The 18,841-nt window shown below is 35.3% G+C and overlaps 5 non-coding genes across 5 annotated transcripts; 4 read left to right on the top strand and 1 right to left on the bottom strand.

The window, feature by feature from the left end:
* Nucleotides 1-581: 581 nt before the first annotated feature.
* Nucleotides 582-653, top strand: TRNAP-AGG (transfer RNA proline (anticodon AGG)). The gene has a single exon. It is a non-coding gene; the product is annotated as a tRNA-Pro (tRNA).
* A 99-nt stretch (nucleotides 654-752) lies between these two features.
* Nucleotides 753-824, top strand: TRNAP-UGG (transfer RNA proline (anticodon UGG)). Its single transcript has one exon. It is a non-coding gene; the product is annotated as a tRNA-Pro (tRNA).
* Nucleotides 825-6,609: 5,785 nt separating this feature from the next.
* TRNAA-UGC (transfer RNA alanine (anticodon UGC)) lies at nucleotides 6,610-6,682 on the top strand. Its single transcript has one exon. It is a non-coding gene; the product is annotated as a tRNA-Ala (tRNA).
* Nucleotides 6,683-6,814: 132 nt separating this feature from the next.
* Nucleotides 6,815-6,887, top strand: TRNAA-AGC (transfer RNA alanine (anticodon AGC)). The gene has a single exon. It is a non-coding gene; the product is annotated as a tRNA-Ala (tRNA).
* An 11,483-nt stretch (nucleotides 6,888-18,370) lies between these two features.
* Nucleotides 18,371-18,443, bottom strand: TRNAF-GAA (transfer RNA phenylalanine (anticodon GAA)). Its single transcript has one exon. It is a non-coding gene; the product is annotated as a tRNA-Phe (tRNA).
* Between the last annotated feature and the right edge of the window lie 398 nt (nucleotides 18,444-18,841).

Raw genomic sequence — 18,841 nt, 5'->3', positions numbered from 1 at the left:
CATAAGTTGTAGTTGAAAATTACATAAAACAATCCCCTAAATCAAAGAACTCGTGTCTAATTAGTAAACCCTAAAGATAGTAGCTAACAAGAGTAATTGAAGCTCCACATGAAGTAATTTAAAGTTCCAGTTACTTAACTAAAGTTTATCTCGTCTTTAATGAAGCATGAGTTGCACTTAAGTTCATGAAATATTTACAGACTCAAACTCTTCGTACTATTAATGCAATTATATTTCATATGAGTTTGTCATAAATCAAACTATGGTACATTCAATACAACTTCATTTTCTCGTCATACGAAGCAAAATAGAAGAATTAAATCAAACAAACTGACGAACTGAGCCGAATAAATCCAACCCAACCCAAACTGATTAGTTTGATTCATTTGTTGGGTTGTAGTTTATTCGATAACACTTGCATAATAGAACAATTCAACATTACATGCCTTACTTACAAGTAAAATACTAGACCATCAACTTTTTGTTTTATAGTCCAACAACCGCTCAAGAAAATAGATTTCAAACTTGAGAGAAAAAAATATATTGAGTAGGAGTTAAAAATGTTGCATTTTTTTTAGAAAGGGCATTTGGTCTAGTGGTATGATTCTCGCTTAGGGTGCGAGAGGTCTCGAGTTCAATTCTTGGAATGCCCTATGTTCATTTCTCAAAAGATGAGCCTTAGAGAAAGATAATGCTCTTATTAATATCATTTACTTGTGTACTCCACGATATATGTCTATAGTCCATAATAAGGGCATTTGGTCTAGTGGTATGATTCTTGCTTTGGGTGCAAGAGGTCTCGAGTTCAATTCTCGGAATGCCCCTCCAACTAAGAATTATATAGACTAGCAATTAAGAATTATAGATTTGCTATAAAGGTATGTGGTCTAAGTGGTATGATTATCCTTTTGGGTGTGAGAGGTCTCAAGTTCGATTCTCAAAATGCCCCAACAATATTATATCAAAATGAATTATGTAAGATAATATGATTTAAAATGTGAGTTTTAAACATTGAACCAAGAAAATTGTCTCGAGCCGGACTTCGAAAAGAGCATTCCTTATTGTATTCTTTCTAGGAACTAGGTCATCTGTTGATCTATTGTCACATTACTTATTGTATTCTTTCTAGGAACTAGGTCATCTGTTGATCTATTGTCACATTACTTATTGTATTCTTTCTATTGTCACATTACTTATTGTATTCTTTCTAGGAACTAGGTCAGGAACTAGGTCATCTGTTGATCTATTGTCACATTACTTATTGTATTCTTTCTAGGAACTAGGTCAGGAACTAGGTCATCTGTTGATCTATTGTCACATTACTTATTGTATTCTTTCTAGGAACTAGGTCAGGAACTAGGTCATCTGTTCATCTATTGTCACAATCCCTGTTGTCTCAATCCTTTAGGCCCTGTTGTCTCAATCCTTTAGGTCATCTGTTGTCACCAACCTTTGTTCTATTGTATTCTTTCTATGAACTTTTCAGTCAAATAGGTCATCTGTTGTCACCATCCTTTGTTCTATTGTATTCTTTCTAGGAACTTTTCAGTCAAATAGGTCATCTGTTGTCACAATTCTTTGTTCTATTGTATTCTTTCTAGGAACTTTTCAGTCAAATAGGTCATCTGTTGTCACAATCCTTTGTTCTATTGTATTCTTTCTAGGAACTTTTCAGTCAAATAGGTCATCTGTTGTCACAATCCTTTGTTCTATTGTATTCTTTCTAGGAACTTTTCAATCAAATAGGTCTTCTGTTGTCACAATCCTTTTAAGGAAGATGCGCCGAAATAACCGATGAAGAAGTTCCAGAGAGCCATAGGTTCGAATCCTGTCACCTTGATGTGTTATTCTCAGGGGCCGAAGTGCAAAGCCCCGTAGTCTATCCGTGGTCCGGAAGGCAGGCATGTTGTCCACTGTCGTCACATAGGTCATCTATCGTCACAATCCTTTTAAGAAAGATGCACCCAAATAACCGATGAAGAAGTTTCAGAGAGCCATCGGTTCGAATCCTGTCACCTTGATGTGGTATTCTCAGGGGCCGAAGTGCAAAGCCCCATAGCTTATCCGTGGTCAGGAAGGCAGGCGAACCGCACACACTGAAAAAAAAAAAAAAAAAGATCTCCTTTTCTATCACACGTAGAATTGTCATTCTTTTGTCTTTTGAAACCCCTTACCTTATCAGTCATAAGGCAGGTTTTTGGTATCATATATCGAGATAATTATTATGAAAAAGCTATTCCACTAGTGTGACTTAGATACCCTTTCTTTGTGGTATCGGTCATGCTATTTGAATAGCCTGAAGTCATCATAGCCTCTCCACCGGTTCCGAAGGCTCCTTCGGCATCAATGTGCTCCAATGAAAGAGATCAGACCCTTTCCTGAACTAGAACCGGGCACAAAATGCCAAGGAGAAAGTCGAAAGCGAGCTCTTTTCACGTATACACAATCTCGAAACCCAATTAGCTCAAGGACTGTCTCCTCAACCCTGGCAAGTATGAGTGCTTGGTAAGAGAGAATGTCGAATGAAAAAGACATTCGATTACGGTCACATTCCCAATAACCAAAGTGCACTAAACCTAGTAGAGATCTTCGACCTAACGATAATGAAACTTCAAGCCCATTTAATCAATCCGCTTTGTACCTTATTGTTGACCGAATCAGATGCACGCCAGGCCTAAACTCTCTCTCAGTCACCCGGAGACGAAAGGAAGATCAGATCCGAAGTTTACGAATCGAAGAAAAAGTGAATCTGAGTTCTACAAGCTTTCATTTTAAAAAGCATCGCTTGCCTGCGGTACTTTATTCAGGATGTGCAACAATACGGTCATCTCTCAGCCGTGTATAGAGAATTCCTTAATCATTTCCTTGGCGGATAACACAAATGAAATCGCTTCCCTGACCGCCCATCTTATGAGTCCATTCTTGTCTTGTTGGTTTGTTGTACTATTCTATACCTCTCTCGATTGATAGAAAGACGTTCGGGAGCTGGGAGGGCCTATCGTGAGGGAACTTTCCTTTTCACGGTAGACAAAGGTAAAGCGAGAGCTGCATATGTCCACTGTGATCAAGGTAGAGCGACTCCATCTTTAAAAGATGTTGGTTTTATCGAAACTGTTAGATCCGCTTGCGTTAAAGAAAAAATAGGAGCTCTTGGTTTGGCCGATGTCGATTCGTATGGCAATGCGGACTCGACTCATGATGAGGATTCCACTTTTCATACTACTGCTATGAGCCGAAAGAGCTGGTAAGCTATCTCGCTAAACGAAAGGAAAAAGCACGTACACGTTGACCTTGTTACAAGGGGCGGGGGCCAGCCAAAGAAGGTCAGTCGGACTAGGTTAGGACCCTTGATCCGGTTCAGCTATGTTCTTCCATGCGAGAATGTATGCGTATCGGTATCCTCTTTAGGACTGGTTGCTTCTTCTTTTTGTTTATACGTTTGGAGAAACCTGCTAAGCCCGCCTTTCTTATCAGGTGTGATTAAATCTTTCAGCTCAAACTTTCCTATCGTCCGACGGAAAAGGTAGGAGTACGACTACCTTTTCCTTTTCTTTCTCGAGCCAAGGGATCATTTAGTGTCTACCAAAAAGTTCACTATCTATTAGTTGCCGTAATCGAATGTATTTCTCATTTCACGTTAGCTCCTCCAAGAGTTTCCTGGTCCGTAGTAGATTAAACCTTGGACTTCTATCGGACTTATAGCATTGCCTGGTGAGCTCGCCGTTGAGGGTTGGCCTTACAGGAGATCGAGCAGCCTTTCTTTCCCTACCTGGTATGCTTTCCCGCTTATTTTGCAACTAGCCAACTAGCCAAAGAGAGAGGGAGAGGGATCATGTCAATCAATTTCTATGTGCATTTTGTCCGTCCTGTACTTGCCTGCTTAGCTTTCTTAGCCAACATCTCCGGTTTCTCCCGAACCAAGAGGTCCTGCTTATCCATACCCAAAAGTCACACTTTCAGCCGAAAGACTGATTTTTTTCATAAAGTTGGTTCATAGATCAAGAAAGAATGAAGCTGCTTACAGGGACAGTTATGCGATATGTCTTTTCATACTCGCCTTTTCTTTAACCCTACTTTCAATCTAGCCATTCTCGCTTGTTGCTTTAAGGGGTCTCCCCACTGTAGATTACTCAGATTGGTTCTCGCGTCCCTTTGCCAAAAAGGATGGGCGAGTTTGGTTTGAATGTTAATCGATTGGGTGGATCCATATGCTCCGGGGGAGGGGGGGTGAGACGAGGTGTAGCGCAGTCTAGTCAGCGTATCTGTTTTGGGTATGTTGTCCGCTAAAGGTTTTAGGAAAGGGGGTACAAATTTTCTACATAGGTCATCTGTGGTCACAATCCTTTTAATCTGTGGTCACAATCCTTTTAAGGAAGATGCTCCCAAATAATCGGAGAAAATTGGCCTTTAAAGAAGTTTCACAAAGCTAGAAGAGGCAGAACAGAGAATAGGAGTGAGTCGTGCAAGGAAGAAAGAACTAGTAGGTTTAATTTGGGTTCGTTTGAACTAAAAAATGAACCCAAAATTTTCAAACGAACCCAAATTTAAGACTCACTAGCCCAAAGTCCATATGTGGTAAAAAAAAAACCTTCCGTGGCCCAACCCTTATTCGCAGTCCGCATCCAACAATTTCTTTTTCAACCTACACGTATGCTCCAGGCCAAACTCACGTAACTAGTCAGAAGATGCGGCCCACAACTGAACGGAAGACAAGTGTCACAATCGCACTCTTGCAGTAGTGAGACAATGATTATGTGACATTTGTTCTAATCCAATGAACAAGTCAACCATGCAAAATTTAGACTAAACGAACAATAGCAGTGTATGCTCGAATCACGTTTAGAAGAAATATTTTAGAAAACGTGAGCGAGGAAATACATTCAAAACAATTTCAAATAAAGCAATGTTATAAGCTAAAAGTGAAGAAACAACAACTGGTCACGTTTTCCTATAGTACATTTTGGGACATTTTAGTCCTGATGGGTTTAGATATGATTTTGTGGACTAATCATACACCCCGTATTGGCACAACAATAATAGTAAAGGCCTATCTAAGATGAAAGCAAGTAAAATGTGTTTGGAATGAGCATGCCACCATGAACCACAAATCGTTTACAGGAATAGCTGAGACATTTAACATGCAGCCACAGGCAACATGCCTTGGCCAATCATGACCGCGACATCTGCCCTTACACAATTTGTCAATATCTCTATCAACCGGCTCTTCATAAACTCAACGTTGTAGGATGAGGCTGACTTTAGGTCTCGCGATGCGCTTCTAGCTGATCTCAATATTGAGGAGTCTTTTCCAACCTACTAGGAGCTATTGAAAATCACTTCACAGTTTGTTAACTCTTCAAGTCTTCTCTGTTGGTGTCTTTCCTACTTTCTTCGCTTGAAACAATTTCTTCTTTGCATGACGTCATACGACCTGCTTTTACTTGATGTTTTCTTGGTCGGAATAATAACATTTCAAGTTACTTACGTGGACAACAGGGTTAGTCTGTATCCATAGGAGCAATTGGATCCTAAATGATGTCTTCCTTATCTTGTGGATAACTTCGACTAGTCCATAGAATTTTCGCACCAGTCTTTGGTTCTTGTTGCTTTGAACTCAAAGTTGATCTAACCTTAACTTATCATAACTCTCTATTTGCTTTGAAATTATCATGGAAAGTACGGGGATCAATACCTTGCATCTCCAATTGAATCGATTACTAAATATATTATTTCTTTTCAATTTTTTCTTATTTAGGACATAATGAGCCGGGATAGTTTTTCATTTTCAGATGACGAGATGTTTAGGACTTTGTGACATAAGAATTGTGGGGATATAGCTTAGATGGTAGAGCACTCGCTTTGCATGTGAGAGTTATGGGGATTGATACCCTGCATCTCTAGATTTTCTATATTTTCACTATTATTAATGATGGGAAATTTAGGGTTTTACGATGCAAGAATTGTGGGGATGTAGCTTATGATGGAAAATTGAGGGTTTTATGATGCAAGAATTGTGGGGATGTCCCCATCTCCAAAAGAAACTATTTGTTATTAATATTTTACTTCTATTCAACCTTTCCTTATTTATGACATAATTAGCGGAGATATTTTTTCATTTTCACTAGAATTGATGACGGGACATTTAGGGTTTTCTGATATAAGTATTGTGGGAATGTAGCTTAGATGGTAGATTGCTTGCTTAGCATGCGAGAGGTATGGGGATAGGATCGATACCCCATATCTCCAAAAGAAACTATTCGTTATTACTATTTTATTTCTATTCAATATTTCCTTATTTATGACATAATGAGTAGCGATATTTTTTCATTTTCACTATTATTCATGATGAGAAGTTTAGGGTTTTGTGAAGTAAAAATTGTGGAGATGTAGCTTAGATGGTAGAGCGCTCGCTTTGCATGCGAGTTGTACGGGGATTGATAACCCGCATCTCCAAAAGAAAGTATTTAATTTGTTATTATATTTTTTTCATTTTCACAATTATTGATGCCTCGCATCACCAAACCAAACTATTTGTTAATATTTTGATATTTTTTTATTTTCACTATTATTGATGATGGGACATTTAAGGTTTTATGATGTAAAAATCAAGGGGATGTAGCTCAGATGGAAGAGCGCTCGCTTTGCATGCGAGAGGTACGGGGATCGATACCCCGCATCTCCAGAAATAAGATTATCTATTATTAAAAATATATTATTTCTTTTTCCTTATTCATGACATGTTGGGTAGCAATATTTCTTCATTTTCACTATTATTGATGACGGGAAATTTAGGGTTTTGTGATGCAATGATTGTGGGGATGTAGCTCAGATGGTAGAGTGCTCGCTTAGCATGCGAGAGGTACGGGGATTGATACCCCGCATCTCCAAAAGAGAGAAATTATATTTTTAAGTATGAGTTAATTTAAAATGTTATGTATAAGGTGGGTACGAGAGAAAAAGAAAAGATACTTATATAAGGATTTATATCATTATGGCTATGCCATTTTTATAGATAAAAGAGAGTAATGTCCCACGAGCACATATAGAGAGAGGAAAGATACTTATATAAGGATTATTATATCATTATGGCTATGCCATTTTTATAGATAAAAGAGAGTAATGTCCCACGAGCACATATAGAGAGAGGAAAGATACTTATATAAGGATTATTATATCATTATGGCTATGAAAGATACTTATATAAGGATTATTATATCATTATGGCTATGCCATTTTTATAGATAAAAGAGAGTAATGTCCGAGAAGCACATATAGAGAGAGGACTTATTGTAAGTAAAAAAAGCAATCTAGTAGTTATACTGCTACTTATGGAGAGGGAATTTGAAGAATTCCACAAAAGATAAGAGCTTATAGGATGGCGGTAGCGTCCGATGCATATAACGGAACTTCTTCACAATTGCAATATCTGACCAATGAATGTTATTGTCATTTATAGCTTCTATCACAATAATATAAAATTTGGGGTCAAAGCCTATATGGGACTGAAAAGACCATTCACCACACGCTTGTAAATTAAATTATATCTACCACCTCTGAAATTTTCCACGGCAAACCTTCCAACAGCTTGCACTTCTTCATCATTGACATCCTTAATTGGAACTAGATTTTAAGGCAAATCTTCTCCACGACTCACTTTGGAACACGTTTATAGATAGTTTCAACAAACTTACTTTGCTCGTGAATACTTTGGAGTTCAATATTTATAGTTGGAGAACGCTATTCAAATTGATATGGTCGAATCTTACAACAAAGTCTAATTGAGCCTCCCTCTATTAGGAAATAGCTTCGAATCAAATTCTTTAGTTTGGACAATGGTTGCATTGTTTTAGTCAAACAACCAAGACTAATGTATTACCAATAGTATAAACATTTTGTACGTGTATTTTCTTACATATTAACAATTGTATACAAATAATAATTAAATTTATGAGTAGAAGTTTGGATGGAGTTTTATTAAATAGGTAATCTTAAATTATATCTAAAAATATGGTTCGTTATTTGATTATTTTCTCTTGAGTGAAATTTAAGTGAAACACATTCTCTACCCAAGTAATTGCAAGATGCAAGCTTCACACTAAGAGGAATCAAAGTCCCAAGTATCAACGTCAATTTTTATTCTCCATCTCAACATAAATTAAACTTATTTTCGTGAAGATATCTATTTATAAAAGCAAAATATCTCAGGGTCACAAAAAAAAAAAAAAAAAAAAAAAAAAAAAAGAGAGATATAGATACTAGAAATAAATATGATACCAAATAGATATGGTAACATGTCATTCTTAAAAAACTAGGACACCGATATGACAATGATACATTAATTAAAAAGAATACGAAATTAATATTAACTTAATCAACAAAAATTTGTATTTTTTTTTTAAATTATAATCCAAATTAATAAAAAATACCATTGAACTTTGCAATTTCTCTATAAAAAATATAATCATAATTATTATAAAAAAAATACCGTTGAATTTTCAAAAAAAAAAAAAAAAAACTTCAAAACTACTCTTTAACTTTCAAAAGTGTTTAAAAAAAGATAGATGGGGAGAAAATTGAAGGTTATTTTAGGGGAAGGTTTTCAAAATCAGTATAAGATCCTCAAAACATAACAAGAAATAATATCCTAGCTTAAAATCGTGATTAAGAACCTACTAGTAGGCTACTTACTAAGTTTTACTCACTCCATGTTTATCATTTTTTTTCAAGTAACTAAGAGTTGGTCGTGGATGAGAGCGGACTTTGGAGTGTGGGCCATGGACTAAGCTATGTTTTTAATCTAGTATTTTTTGTTCTTCTTTTGAGTCTGCTTCTTATTTTGTGGTTGTAACGAGTATGTATATGTAACACCCCAAAAATGAAGGAAATTATCTCCCATAAGAATAAGCCACTCATGAAAGACCCAAAGGATAGAAAGGAAAAAAATTAAAGGATTGAGCAAGAACAAAGGACTTAGTCAAGTCACTCGTGTACCCTAACAAGTGATTTCAAGGAGTTAAAGGCCTTTTGAAAAGGATTAGAAAGGAAAAAGTAAATCAAAAGGGCAAAAAAGTCATTTTATCAATTATCAAGAATCTTTCCGGATTTGTAATTCCTTATCTAGAAGGAATCTCAAGATTCAAAAAAAAGGGAAAAATGATAAAAAAGCGATGAGAAATTTGTAGAAAAATTATGGATTTTTCGAGAAAAATAATAATAAAATATTCGGAAAGTGGCAAATTACCAAAATACTCCTGGAAGAATGGATAATTACAGAAATGCCACTCTAATTAGAATAAGAGCATCTACCGTGACCATCCGAGCAAAATCTTTCGAACTCAAATCTCAATCGTCGGATCTCCTAAAAAATTTGATATGATCTAGAACGATCACGCACGGATCATCACATCCAATGACTAGTGTTCAAAGCCAAGGTCGGTAAGGCTATGATCGGAGTTGATATCTCCAAAAAATTATCCAGAAAGTTCGATCTCTAAATAACGAAATTCTGGAGCTCTCAATGTCGGTTTAAGCTCCTCCTATAAAGTCTTAAGTAGGAGCAACAATACGAAATAAGAATCGAGAAAGGTCGATCCCCCAATCGAAGACAATAAACGTTTAGATTATGGGTCTCCTACTCTCAGATTTCTTCCAAATTCGAGAGCAATCCTCCACCATTTCTCTTCAAACTTATTCCTACCGTTTCTCAACAAGATTACCCACAAGTTCTATGAAGGAATAGAGTGCTGAAAATGCCTAGAAACCATTCCCCCAATTCAATCAGCCATTGAAGAACTTCAAGAAAAACTTGAAAATCCAATTCGAGGATACATGATGATTCATCAAGCAAGAATGATTCCAATCAGTTTCTGCACCTCCAAGGAATGCTTCCATAGAAGACCACGAAGAAAAATAACCTCGAGAGCGTGCCAAATTGAAGGAAATAGGTTTCGAAATTAAATTGGGGATAAGAGTCAAAATTCCTATCTACGATCTCTTTTCCTTCCATTAAGGATTCCTCTAGCTTCAGAGGAAGAAGTTGAGTAAACTTGATGAAGGAATCGAGAGCTGAAACGTCGTAGAATAAGCTACCCACATGATCGAAAATCTGGCGTTTCGAGTGAGTTGCATACCGAGAACGATTTCTGGAAATTAAGGTCCTACACTCAAAGACGTTCCTCCAAACCAATTCCTTTAGCCTGAAGATAGGATATGGAAGAGGTTCAATGAAGAAATAGGGCCTTGAAACCCCTAGAATCGGCTACCCAATAAGAAATCCTTTGTTTTATCTCAAGCGATAAATCAGATTTTGGATGAACTTTGGTAGCGAATATCTTAGGCTACGATCCACGAGAAGTTATCAAATAAATCCCTCGCCCTTTCTTGTAACATCCATCTTTAAGTTTCACGAAGAAATCGAGGAGAGAAACGCTGTAATATGGCTGTACAGGCCGAGTTTCAGATGGCGGCGACGCGAAAAATGCGCATCTTCTTCCTATTCAGAGGAAGAAAACGATGATACGGCCAGTTCAACTGAACTGTCCAAGTCAACTCAAAATTTGACCTTTTCTCGGGTTTTCTCAGTAGATCTTATTTTATGAAATGTTGTATGAATCCTTATCCCGAGAGGTTATATAAGGTAATGAAGTTTGGGAGTTATTAGAAAACTGTAGTTAGCGAAACCAAGATATGGGAGAAAATGCTCATCACGATCCATATAACTTTACCTCCTAGGATAACTAAAGTGGTATCCCTTAAATAATAGATTCCCCAGATGTACCCTTGGTCTGTAATAGATACTACGTGCACAATATAATGCTGGGCTATTCCTAAGAACTTATAAGTTCCAAGCTTGACCCAAGACGTTATGCATAAACCTAGGATCACCAAGAATCCAAGAAAACACCTAGGTTAATGCAAACATCATGCTTAAGAAGTTGCTAGGATCCATGCCTGAAGTAACCATTATCTCACTTCACGAAGTGTACCGCGAGGCCCCTATTTCTCTTTAGGTGGGATGCTATGGTATATGTACCATGAGCAGGATTCCATGATGAACTTATTATCTCCCTCACCTAAATGAGATTCCCTGCACCACGATTTGCTAGCAGGATGCCACGATTATGACAACGCCACCTATGCACTCATGGGGAGAAAATTAAGAGTTACTTCGGAAGAGTTTTCATGGTTAAAATACGATGCATGACATGACAACCTCTAAGGTTTAGTTCCTAAAAATCAAACAAGAAGTCATATCCTAGCTCAAGGCTTAGACATGCTCCAAATTACCAACTATTTTCTGTAAGGTCTATTTTATATGACATGAGAATAAATTCAATTCAAGTTGGTTGGAGCAAGTTCGGAACCTAAAACTCAAGCTAGTTATTATGGGTTCAAATGATTACGGAGGTCATATTCATGAAGCCTTGGAAGGCATTGGAAGGCATGAAGCGGAGCAAGTTCGAAATAACTCAAGAAAGTTACACCTTATGCCTCAAGAAAATTTGTGTTTTCGCATCGAATGCTAGGTAACACCCTTTTGTTTTAAAATGTCTTGTGTTGTCCTTCCTTATTCTGTGTTTTCGCATCAAGGTCATTTCATAAAGGTCCTACTAGGAGTTGAATCTAGGTCGTTGGATTCAAAGTCCAAAGTGCTAACCACTACACCATAGAATCCCCTATAAAAATTTATTTTGGAATGGTTTTCCTATTTTATGCAGATTCCACAAGAAGAGAGATCCTATCACGAGTCAAACTCAAGTTATTGGATTCAAAGTTCTAGAGCTGTTTTATCTAACTCGTTGTGATCTTGAGCACCTTTAGAGTGGTTGCAGAAGTATCCCTTCAATGTTGATTGAAGCTCTTGGAGAACATGTAATTTTATATATTTCTTATAGTTAATTTATATATTGTTGTATATTACAAACAAATTGAAATAATACTTTACATCCCAGTCTTTCTTTCTTCCGTGCAAAACTTAACATGAAAACTATATTATTTCATTATTCACTCGAGAAACAAGGGGTGAAAACTATATTATTTCAAACCCTCCATTGTTGCTTCTACTTTGCGTGAAAATGCTTCCACTAAATCATGTTGCTAACTAGGTTGTTTGATTTGGTTCAATTCTTGGGTCCACTAGATTGAATCGACCTAGCTCAATTAAACTCTTGATAATATAAAAATCATAAGTTTCTTATATTACCTTAACTTAAAAGTTTAACCCCTAATTTTTTTTAGAATGTTTAGCTTTGTTTCTAGTTGATCTCTAAATGCTTAGAAGTATCTAATAAGACTTCTATTCGAGGAACTTTTCTCTATAAAAGATGTAAGACTTCAGGTTTATTATTAAGGAATTTCAAATGCGTGATTTGATATATCATAGAGGACAAAAATATTTATTTGTTTCAAATATCTTATGTTGACCATTCTTTTTTGTCAAGTATTTTGAATATTATCATTGTGAATTACTAATGGCATTAGATTGAATCTCATTAATAACAATATCCCAAAACTCAGGTAAAGATGACATCAAAATTAATACTTTAATTTCATCTTCAAAATTTATTTCCACTTGACTCGGTTGACATGTAATCATAATAGTCACCCGTGCACAAATATTTACAACCTTAAAAGGTAGAAATTATAAGGAGTACAAGAGAAGAGTGCTTAAAATAGTTTCAAAATATAGAAAAAAAAAATAGTAGGAATTGGTCAAAGTCAACATCCATGGATCACTTATGGATCACTTATGGCACAGCACAACACAGATGAGGGTAACATTTTTTTATTTCTCTACTATATTAGGCCCTTTGGTTTATTGGCCTTACAAGATGGAGACATGAAGTTTTCTATGTTTTAAATAAATTTGGTTTGATTGTTTTTGGGTTAGCATTGGTACCATCAAAACTTATTTATTTCTTTGAAATGTTCGAGTTTACAATTTACATGTTTTCATTTTTCTACTGTCTGCCTGCATTTAGAAATGAAGCAAAATTAGTCTGAGGGTTTTAGGCAGATTGTTATAATTCTAATTTTTAACTAAAAAAAAATTAGTCTCGTTGTCACCCTTAAAACTACCCTATAGGTATAATCGACCTATTATCTGTTGGCTTTTTTTCCTTAATCTTTTGATGATAACAAACCTACCTTCAATTATTAACAATTCTCAGTATTTTTGTCAACAGTGTAAGGTTGGGAACAACGATTTCAACGTCTTTTTTGGTTCACTCAAATTAGAGATAAAACGAAGAAGTTCCAGTCAAAACAAATACCCGACGTGATGATGTGGTGGCAAAATTGACACTATGGACCAATCAAATTCAAAACAAGATACCTGACGTGATGATATGGTGAAAAAATTGATGATGTGGTGACAAAATTGACATCATAGACTAGCGGCAAAATTGACATCATAAACCAATCGAAGTATGACATTTATAAATTTGGTTGAGTAATAAGGTGGAGTTTTCAATTACATTTATAAAAGTTTTCCATTATTTAAATTATAAAATCATTTCAATTACATTTATAAAAGTTTTCGGTTACCTTTCAAATGGCAAGAAATTATAAAGATTTCATTTACATTTATGAAAACTAGTTGTTACTTTTAAATGAAAAAAAAATTATAATGATTTTATTTATGAAAACGAGTTATTACTTTTAAATGGAAAGAAATTATAATGATTTCATTTAGTTTTCATAAAGATAATTACAAAATCATTTCAATTTCATTTAGATTTATAAAACTTTTAATTATTTTTAAAATGTTACTCACAGTTTTCATTAACATTTTTTTTATAGTATTACATTTAAATAGGTTATATATATATAATAAAATGAATTTAAAATATTTTTAATATTTATTTAAAATAATATATATATATATACATATATATATATATATATAAATGAAACATGTGGTCTATAATTTTTTATGATAAATTTAAAAATAAATAAATATTATTTTTCGCACGTTTCGGTTCACGTTTTAGTGGTCCGTATCAATTCCTATTTTTACAACTTGATTGCTATTTAAACTCATCACCTATTAGTATTTTTCACAGCACAACACACAGAACATTTGTTCCCTCGATCTAAATTTTTTTTAAAAAGCCTCCATTGTTGCTCCCTACAAAACTTCCAATTCTATTTTTTTTATCTTATTCCTTAGAGAGATGTCTATTATTTAAGAGTGTTGTGGTGTGTTTCTATAAGATTTCAGACAATTGTACTGGTTTGATCCTAAGTCGTTGAAAGGATTGAGTTTGCTCTTGAACTCGTAAAAAGAGCGGTATACCGGTTTGATCCTGAGCCGTGGAAAGGATTGAGTTTGCTCTTCAACTCGTAAAAAGAGCGGTGTACCGGTTTGATCCTGAGCCGTGGAAAGGATTGAGTTTTCTCTTGAACTCGTAAAAAGAGCGGTGTACCGGTTTGATATGAGCTGTGGAAAGGATTGAGTTTGCTCTTGCAGTCGTAAAAAGAGTGGTGTAGCGGTTGGGCTCTGATCTGAGGAAAGAGTTAGAAAGTTTTATTCAAAGTTTTATTCAAATTCCCACTATAAAACGATGGTGTTATATTTTCTAACCCTTTTCCTATTTAAGTTCTAAATTATTGTTCAGTTTTATTGCAGGGTATCAAGTTTGATTGTTATTAAAAAAAAAAATTTAATAATTAGATTGTTGAAACCCTATTCACCCCCTCTAGGGTTGTCATATCGATCCAACATTATCCTTCCACCAATAGGAGCAAAGGCAACGTTACTATGTGAAAGTTTCATGTCATTTATTCAACAATAAGGGTGTTAGCATGCATTTGGAAATGAACCCATATTTAAAAAATTTAGATAAAATAGAAAAGAATTGTTATCTCAAAGACAATGATACTATGTGAAACTAGCCTCAAGATGCTTCCTTAACTCTTAGAGGCAGTAAACCAACGGTTCCTTCACCCAAGACCCATGGCCCAACTCCCAACATGGAAGGGATAATCTAGAGAATCATTCCAAGAACCCTAACGGATGGGTTACAAACTCACATTATCAAGCTCGACAACAAACAATGTCGCCGGCAAATTTAGGAAGACTACATGAAATTACGAATATATCAATGTAGGATTAAAAAAAGAATTAAAATATAATGAATATATATATTTACATTATATTCGAAATAGAGTTTATAGGTTCATCGTACAAAATAAGGGAAATGTTGAAAAAAATAATTTTAAAACATAAAAAATAGTTGGTGTTGTTTAATTGTAAGTTGGGCAACTACTCTTAGTTAAATGAAAGATATGGAAAACATGGAGTGAGTACAAAGTTGACTAATTGTAAGTTTTTAACCATGTTCATAGTGGGTGCTTGGATACCACACTCTTTTCTTAATGTACATGAAATCGGTAATTATTCTTATTTCTTTTCCCTTTAGACACTCGGTGGTCGGGAGTAAACCAGATTTGAACTAGTGACCTCTTGATCTGCAGTCAAATGCTCTACCACTGAGCTATGGACCCATTTTGCATGATTTTAACTTTAGTGGCTCCTTCTACAGAGTGTCAATCCAAAAGTGTAAAATAAAAGGGCCCAACCAAGTTCAAACGGGTGACCGGTCAAATTCTCTACCACTGAGCCATGGATCCATTTTGTACGATTTTAACCTTAGTGACCCCGTAGACATAGTGTCGGTCCAAAAAGTGTAACAAATTTCTATCCTAGATAGAAGGGCCCAACTAGGTTCGAATTGGTCACCTCTTGATCTGCAATTAAATGCTCTAACATTGAGCTATGGTCCCATTTTGTATGATCTCAATCTTAGTGACCCCTTCTACAGATTATCGGTCCAAAAGTGACCCTACCGAATCGACTATGGACCAATTTTGTATAAATTGGTGGATTACCTATCGGGAGTTAAACACAGGTCGTTAGATTCAAAGTCGAAAGTGCTAACCACTACACCATAGAACCACTTGTTAAACTTTATTTTGGCAGCGATTTTGATAAGCGTCAACAACGCTGGATTTTGCAAAGCTAGAGGTCGTAGTATGCTTACAGACTTTCACAAGGTGTTTTCAACTTCTTTTATAGGTAATTGAACTTTTGAGTCCATGCAAATGATTGGTTGGATTAGTATGAGTTTAAGAAGACAGAGGAGAGAAGAGAGACTTTGTTAGAAACTCACCCATAGGTAATCTCCCAAGATGTTTTCAACTTCTTTTATAGGTAGAATTTTAAAATCAAACCACAACAAAATTTACTTCTATCTAGCAAAATTATTTTTTGTTTGAAACAAGATTATAGATAAATTTAAAATCCAAGAAAACGGATCTGAGTTTGATATTATTTGATTTTGGGTATGGACACAACTAGTTGATTTCTTTTGATTACATTAATGAATGTATGTAGATGTTTAAAGTGTTGATCTTAATGGTTTTAGAAAATATCAACACATCATCAATATAAACTATCAAAATTTTTTGAAAGGATTGAAAATATCATTCATAATCTTCTGAAATTCGGATGGAGCGTTTTTCTTATTTCATTTTATTTTACAGTTTCTATCTTAGACTAAAAAGACTTTTTATGAACTTCGTACCTTTGTCAGAGTTATGTTATAGATATTTTGTTCAATTTCAAATGGTTAATGCGATAATCCAGTCGTTTTCGAGGTCTCTCTTGTTGAACGACATCATGGTTGAGATGAGCAGGTGATTCAAATGGTTAATGCGATAATCCAGTCGTTTTCGAAGTCTCTCTTGTTGAACGACGTCATGGTTGAGATGAGAAGGTGATTCAAATGGTTAATGCGATAATCCAGTCGTTTTCGAGGTCTCTCTTATTGAACGACGTCATGGTTGAGATGAGCACTCGAGTGAGTTTGACAAGTTGGGCTGTAGAGAACCACACCTCAAGCCAAGTTCATGTGGGCTTAACAAACTTAAAATCCAAGAACACAACCCCTTAAATGTAAACCGGGATGCTAAGGAATTAAAAAGCTTTATTTTTTACGTAGAACAATACTTGAAGGTTACTGTTACTTGCTCATAGGACCTAAGAGTTACGTTGGTCGCAATGCATCTCATGGACGATGCAAAACTATGGTGGCACTCGAAGGTGAATGCTATAAAAAATGGGTCATGCACCATAAACTCATGGGAAGACTATTGATCCAATCGATGCAATCGACAATCCTTTGGATGGGTTGCCAATCAAAGACCTGATGTTTGATGTTTGATGTTTACCGTTTTGAAGAAAGAGCCACACGATCGAACAGCTCGAAACGTCGCGGTAATTCTGAGAACTCTATCACACACATGAAAGGACGTGTCGAAGAGTTAGACATTACCCAAAACATCATAGTAAAACTCTTGAGCGATTAGACAAAAGACTTTAGGACAACTACACCAAAAATTCATTGTTGTCCAACGGTTTGGATATTTGGCTTTCACCTAGGAGATTCTGGTTTGATTCTCTGAAATTGAATATTATTTTCTTATTTCTTTTTATTTTATAGTTTCATCTTTTGTCACCAATTATATTTAAACTTTACCTTTTCTTGAGAGGCACTTTAATGGTCAAGTTCAATAGTATCTTAGATTAAGACTTTTATGAACATCGTATCTATGTTAGTGTTATGTTATAGATATTTGTTTCAATTTCAACAAGTGGGGTTGAGGTGATTCAAATGGTTAATGCGATAATCCGGCTATTTTCGAGGTCTCTTTTGTTGAACGCCATCATGGTTGAGATGAGCACCCGAGTGAGTTTGACAAGGAGACTCGAATTTAAACTTTACCTACGTTTGAGAGGCACTATAATGGTCAAGTTCAATGGTATTTTAGATTAAAAAGACTTTGTTAGTGTTACTTTGTACCTTTGTTAGTGTTATGTTATAGACATTTGGTGAAGTTCAACAAGTGGGGTTGAGGTGATTCAAATGGTTAATGTGATAATCCAGTTGAATAGTTACAGATGCGGTGAACGTGGAGATTAAACACGTGACCTTCAAATCTTTAGTTTGATACTCTCCCAACTGAGCTATCCCTACTAACATTAAAAATAAAAATTCATAAGTAAAGCTATTTCCAATAATTCATTATATTTTAAAAAGAAATAATAATCAACTAAACTATATGGTGCAATGAATGCAGATCGAACCAAGACCTTCCAATATTCAATCTAATGCTCTCCCAACTAAGCCATCCCAGATAACATAAAAAAATTAATAATCACAAGTTTTAGATTGAATAGGCAAGTTATGCAACTTAGTCAACCTATGCCAGTTGGATAAAAAATGGTATTTCCACTAATTCATTATATTTTAAACATAAATAATCACTAATTTTGGAAAGAATAGTCAATTATGCAATGTGAACCAAGTGTGGTGAACGTGGATCGAACACGTGACCTTCAGATCTTCAGTCTGACGCTCTCCCAACTGAGCTATCCCAGCAATCATTCGATATGAAAATTCATCAGTAAAGATATTTTCGCTGATTCATTGAGATTTCAAAAAAAATAATGACTAATTTTTTTATTGAATAGTTAGGTTATGCAAATAGAAACAGGTGCGGTGAACGTGGAGATCGAACACGTGACCTTCAAATCTTAAATATGACGCTCTCTAAACTGAGCTATCCGTGCTAACATTAAAAAAGAAAGTTTTTAAGTAAGATATTTTCGCTAATTAATTTATTTTAGAAAGAAATGATCACTAATTTTAGATTGAATAGTCAAATTGTGCAACGTGAACCATGTGTGGTGAACGTGGATCGAACACGAGACCTTCAAATCTTCAATCTAACGCTCTCTCAACTGAACTATCCACACTATGTGCAACGTGAACCATGT

This window comes from Cucurbita pepo, chromosome 16 (assembly GCF_057944985.1).
Source record: "Cucurbita pepo subsp. pepo isolate OVF chromosome 16, ASM5794498v1, whole genome shotgun sequence".
Classification (NCBI taxonomy): domain Eukaryota; kingdom Viridiplantae; phylum Streptophyta; class Magnoliopsida; order Cucurbitales; family Cucurbitaceae; genus Cucurbita; species Cucurbita pepo.
The sequence above is the reverse complement of the archived record's forward strand: the minus strand, read 5'-3'. Positions and strand labels throughout refer to the sequence as shown.